Source organism: Myotis myotis, unplaced genomic scaffold (genome assembly GCF_014108235.1).
Source record: "Myotis myotis isolate mMyoMyo1 unplaced genomic scaffold, mMyoMyo1.p scaffold_m19_p_10, whole genome shotgun sequence".
In the NCBI taxonomy this organism is placed as follows: domain Eukaryota; kingdom Metazoa; phylum Chordata; class Mammalia; order Chiroptera; family Vespertilionidae; genus Myotis; species Myotis myotis.
This window is the reverse complement of record NW_023416314.1, coordinates 71,046,962-71,053,237: the sequence shown is the minus strand read 5'-3', so window position 1 is coordinate 71,053,237 and position 6,276 is coordinate 71,046,962.

Below are 6,276 nucleotides of genomic sequence, written 5' to 3'. Positions count from 1 at the left end.
AATGCTAAAAGGAACATAATTCAATAGGCTGTAGGTTCCTCATAAGCCAGAAGTGTGTTTTTTGAATCCTCTATTCTGTGCTATTCCATACAAACATACTCCCTCTTTCCTGCTTCTGAAAGACATATGGCACGATGTATCGGTAAAACAAATTCAAAGTTGGGAGACACTTTTAATTATCAAATACTTTGCAAACTAGTTTTGTACATCCAAGAAATTATATTCTTATTTGAGGAAAGATATGTGTGATTCAACATAAGAATAATAATAACCTCTTCTGCTTCTCTCTGCCTCTCTCTCCTCTCTTCTCTCTCATCTTCCTTCCCTACAGTCCATGCTATACCATACAAGTATTCATATTTTGGAGGAGAGATAATCAGTACCATTTTACTAAAAACTTATTGCAGTGCTTAAGGAGAATATATTTGTCCCCCAGAAAATGGTTGACTATTCTCCTCACCTGTCCTCACACTGACTGTTATTTCTTCAACTACAGGTATTATCTTTGTAGAGCTGTGCGATCAATGTTTACAACCAATTTGAACAATGAGAAATTGAGTAAGAATAAAGTTGCTGTTGGTTAACAAAAATCCCGAACTTGGTGCTATTGCCTTAGGATATTGCTGGCAGCTCATTAATTCTCTTGACAAGATTATTTTAAATGTATTTCTGGTAAAGGATATAATTCATCATCAGAAGCACACCCCAATGCTGTACACCCCCCCCAGCTTGTTCTCAGTCTGTACTTATTTAAAATACCTCCAGTTTGTCAATAATTTTATACATTTCTCTGGGAAGTTTGCCATCACTCATAACTTCTAGGGCATATATTTCCATTGAGAGAAAATATACAAGAGTAAAAGCTATATAAATTTTACAATGCAATGCAAAGGCACTGATATCTCAGAGATTGTATTTGATGGAATGGGTAAAGTGAACTCTACAACACTGCAATGCCATGCATCATTCTATCAGTATTCAGAAAACATTGCTACATCCATGCCATTAAGCAGATGCTTATTGAGTACTTGCTTATTAATCAGCATTGAGCCACTGATACAGCAATCAAGAAGAGATAAATGGCATTACCCTCTTGGGGCTTAGAGTCAGGCATTCAGAAATAAAGTATTAGTGAGTGAAAGAATGTGGGAGTCATTAGTAGTCTTCACTCAACATTCTAGCTTTTTCTATCAGCCATGTAGTAGGATTACACTTTCCTACCCATGTGAAGTTCAGTGTGGATATGTGTGTGTATGCACACTACACTCACATACTTTATCCAATAAAATATGGGATGGGAAGTTACATGTCACTATTTGGGTGGAGGATTTAATAGTTAGTGTACAATTTTCATGTTACTGTTTATCTTTATCACCACTAGCAACTGTGAAACGTAGGGACGAAATCCCCCTCAGCCTGCAGTCTTAAGTAAGAATGAGATAGTAGCCAAAACTGGTTTGGCTCAATGGATAGAGTGTCGGCCTGTGGACTGAAGGGTCCCAGGTTCGATTCCGGTCAAGGGCATGTACCTGGGTTGTGGGCACATCCCCAGTAGGAGATGTGCAGGAGGCAGCTGATCGATGTTTCTCTCTCATCGATGTTTCTAACTATCTCTCTCCCTTTCTCTCTGTAAAAAATCAATAAAATATATTTAAAAAAAAGAATGAGATAGTACAGAGTTGACCTACAATGCATGCATAATGCAAGTAAAAAAAATACCCCTTTGTTGTTTTAAGCCACTGATATGTTTTAATTGATTTTTACTAAACTGGTGAATTTCCACTAAAAAATAAATTGATACCTATAAAAAGAATAATGTCATATCATGACTTAAAATGAGTGACCTTGGCTTAATGGACACAAATAGAGGAAATTATGATAGGAGATAAAGACGATGTCAACCTGTCTTACATAATTGAAGAGCATTTGGTAAAGATTTTACCCCTTATAAGTTTGCAATCATTCCACAGAGCTAATAAATGTGTATCTTTAGAGAAAATTAGAATGTAGAATGTTAATTCTCTGTGTTGTCTGTTTAGCAATGCACAAGAAAATAAATGAAATGAGTTCAGAAAATAATTAGTTAGCTTATAACTACTAATTAAAGAGAATAAAGACAGTCTATGAATTCAGAGACTTGCAGCATAAAATAATAAAACAAGAAGAACACCAGGGGCAAAGTTCATTAAAAACACGGGCTGCAATAAAGAGCCATGTAAAAGTATGACCATCCATAAAACAAACAAACAAACAAAAAAACATGATCATCACAACCATTGTTAAAAGCCCTGAAAAATAGTATCTCAGAATAAGAGTCAGCTGCCTAACCATTCATTTCAATTAGACACATTGGCCAAGAAACAAGACACAAAGGGTGTAGTTATCCCACTGAAATGTAATAGGCCTTGAGTGCCCATTATTCAGCCTAGATAAAGAAGTAATTGGAATAGGAAACCAAAGAAATATAGCAAAAGCAAAGTAATCTACCTTAAAAAGTGCCACTACTGTGGCTAACATACAGGGAGTCTACCAGAGTCACATAGATAAGGAACAAGCTAAATTTTTGATAAAAAGACTCTAAAGCTTTAATTTTTTTTTGTAAAATGACCTGTGTGCTAAAACAGCTGCTCATCCTCCTAGGAGAGCATATTCTCCAAGGATGTGACTAAAGAGGAAGATAGAAAAAAATTTCCCAAAAGGATAAACATAAAGAATATGTATAGGGAATCCATGAACATAGAAACCACTCCACAGAGCAGAATTATACGGAACCGAGTAATACCCAATCCTCAGGAAGTATTAATCCAGGTCAATGTTTGATCATTACCTATAAACTGTGAGAGGGGTACATAACTTGCTGTTTGATTCCTAGGTCTCCAGATCAAGAAGGGCCATAGCCAGACTGGTGAAGAGAATACAGGGCCTTGTTTAGGGTCAGAAACACTGAGCTGGACACAGCAACTGGTTGCCATTTCTGTCTGGTTTCTTCTAGGGAGCAAATAACTGTGCTCTGCATGTAAATGAGAGTGTGTATTACCCACGGTTCTCCAGGGTAGCATGAACAATATAGTATATGTGCGTGTGTGTGTGTGTGTGTGTGTGTTCCTGTTGAACCACATAAATTTTGTCCCTCTTTACATACACCTTGTTACTCTGTCTGACTGAGCATTTCACTGCCAGTTGGAAGCTGGACTAATGCCTGTAGACATCGTCTTTTACCTATTTGAAAAAGATCTCCTTTAAATGACTTTGCTCTGCTATCTTTTTATCTATCTACTCGGGGCCCAGTGCAAAATTTTGTGCCCCTTGAAAGTTATTGTGGGCCTCCAGGCTGCAGTAGGCACAGAGGTGGGTCTCAGTCCATCCTCTGCACCCCAGTCTGGCCCCTCCCGCCGTGGCCCCCCGTTCCCTGTCTGCCAGCAGCCCTGGTCCTGCCAGCTGATGGTGAGGAGCGACTGGGGCTGGCACCAGCAGCGGGTGTGAGTGGTGGCTGCTGCCCCAATTGCCCCTCAGAAACAGGGGGAGGTAGAGAAGCACTCAGGGGCAATCAGGGTAGGCAGCTGCCACTCCTGCCCACTGATGGCACTGAGTGATTGAGACAGGCATCAGGCACTGGCAGTGGGAGTGAGTGGCGGCATCACAGAGCACAGGAGCAAAGAATTTTCAGTAACCATCAGAGGCTCACCCTGCTGACAGTGACATGGCAACCTGCCTTGGTCTGGTGCCCCCACTCACCTGCTCCTCACCCCGCCATGGCCAATACCTGCCATGTTCTGCACATGCCCCATGGTGGTCAGTGCACATCATAGCAACTGGCTGTTTGGTTGTTCAGTTGTTGTGCCGTTTGGTCTATTTGCATATTAGCCTTTTATCATATAGGATCATCTATCTATCTATCTATCTATCTATCTATCTATCTATCTATCTATCTATTCATCAATATCCATTTTAAGGAGCAGGCTAGATATTCAGGAAGAGTTGCAGTTCATCCAAAGGCAGACTGTAGGCAGAATTCCTTCCTCCTCAGAGGAGGCCATTCTTTGTTTCATTAAGGCCTGTCAATTGATTGGATGACAACCACCCACCCACATTATGGAGGGTGATCTGCTATTCAAAGTCCACTGATTTAAATATTAATCTCATCCTAAAATCACCTTCACAGAAACATCCAGAATAATTTTTGAGCAAGCATGTAGGTATAAAGGCCCAGTTAAGTTGACACAAAGTTAACCATCACAGAGTCATATGAGTATTTGGTGACAAAAGAGAGGTGCTGGCCACAAATATTCAGTGTTTTTCTTTGTTGCCTGTGCACCATTTTCATGTCTCCTTCTCTGGCTGCTCCCCCTGCCATCCTCTTTCACTGATCAGTGCCATGGTAAATACCACGGACCCACCCAATTCCACTTTCCCGCCCTCAAGCCCTATGGAGCTTCATGACACTCGAGAAATTAGATGATGTGTCTCGACCAGTGAATTGTGAGTAGATGTATCACATGTCACTTCTAGCTGGAGCTTTAACAAGCCAGGACAAGATTTAGAAAACTCTCTCTTTGATACTTTACCTTGGTAATCATTAATGGTCCAGGGAATACCTGCTTCCTCACCCTGGATGCTGGAAATAGGACAGTGAAGAACAGAATCCCTGGCTAAGCAGTAGTTGTTACATGGTATGCACGAGAAGGAACCCTTGCTATCTTAAGCCACAGAGATGACTGGGTTATTTGTTCCACAGCATTATCGATCCCATTTTTCCAAACATAATGTATAAGAAGAGGAGAGTTATCTTAGGAAGAGAAGTCATATAAAGTATTTAAAACATAGAGATTGGGTTTAGAAAAACTGATACTGAATCCTGAGATTATTCCTTTAAAGCTGCTTGACCATTGTAATAATTACCCAATTTATCTGATCATTAGTTTTATTCATCGGTAAACTGGAGACAATTATTCATTTACTAAACTTCTACTATATACCATACATTATTATAGGCATTGGGAAAATAAAAATGCATGTATGTATTCTGAGACAAAAATTATATCTATTGACAAAAAAAAAAAGAGTATAACATTAGTCTACCACTATAGATAGTCAATGAATGTTTCTGATTTCCTTTGAAAACTTATTTTAATGTAGAGAGATCCTAATCTTTACTGTTAACAGTGTTGATACCACCTGCTAACAAGTAGCTAAAAAACACACACACTTCAATGCCAAGCTGGTGTTGCTCAGTGGTTGAGCATCAACCCTTGCACCAAGAGGTTACCGGTTCAATTCCCAGTCAGGGCACATGCCTGGGTTTCAGACTCCATCCCTGGTGGGGGCAGGCAGGTGGCAGCCCATCAATGTTTCCCCTCTCAGCAATGTTTTTTTATCTCCCCCCCATTCCTGCCTCTGTAAAAATCAATTTTTTTAAAAAATTAAGTTATTTTTCCTTTAATCAACATAAATGCCAAGAACCAGTCAGACAGTTTTGCTAAATTGACTGTTTGCTTACAAATGCCAAATTCATCACAAGTCTCCAGGAGGAGAGATTACTTCCCAGCAGGCAGTGGCACTTACTGTGGAGAATGCCTTCTTCCCTATGACCTCTACATTGTACATGATGTTCTCTCCTCTTCTTCTGTCCTCAGTAAAAATGGCCCAGATAAGGACATACACGGGCAATAAACAAAAGGAAAAATACAAACCCTATACAATAAAAGGCTAATATGCAAATTGACCAAATGGCAGAACGACTGGTCTCTATGACATATACTGACCACCAGGGGGCAGACACTCAATGGAGGAGATGTCCCCTGGTGATTAGTGTGCTCCCACAGGGGGAGTGCAGCTCAGCCAGAAGACCTGAACCAGGCTCACGTCTGGTGAATGCAGCGGTGGTGGTGGGAGTCTTTCCCACCTCTGCGGCAGCACTAAGGATGTCTAACCACTGGCTAAACCATCAGTTGGACATCACTGAGGGCTTCTGGACTGCAAGAGGGGACAAGCCAGACTGAGGAACCCTCCCCCCGGTTCACAAATTTCATGCACTGGGCCTCTAGTGGAATATAAACATATAAAATTATTAATATTAATTAATGACAAAGAAAATATCAAAATAATATGAGAAGAGCACTGTCATCTGCCATAGACTTTGTCACCCTAAAATGTAGGTGTTAAAACCTATTCCCCAATATAATGGTGTTTGGAAGTGGGGACATTGGAAGTCACTTAGGCATCAGTGTCCTTATAAAAGAGAATGCTGACATCTTTCTTACACCTTCCTTCATGTGA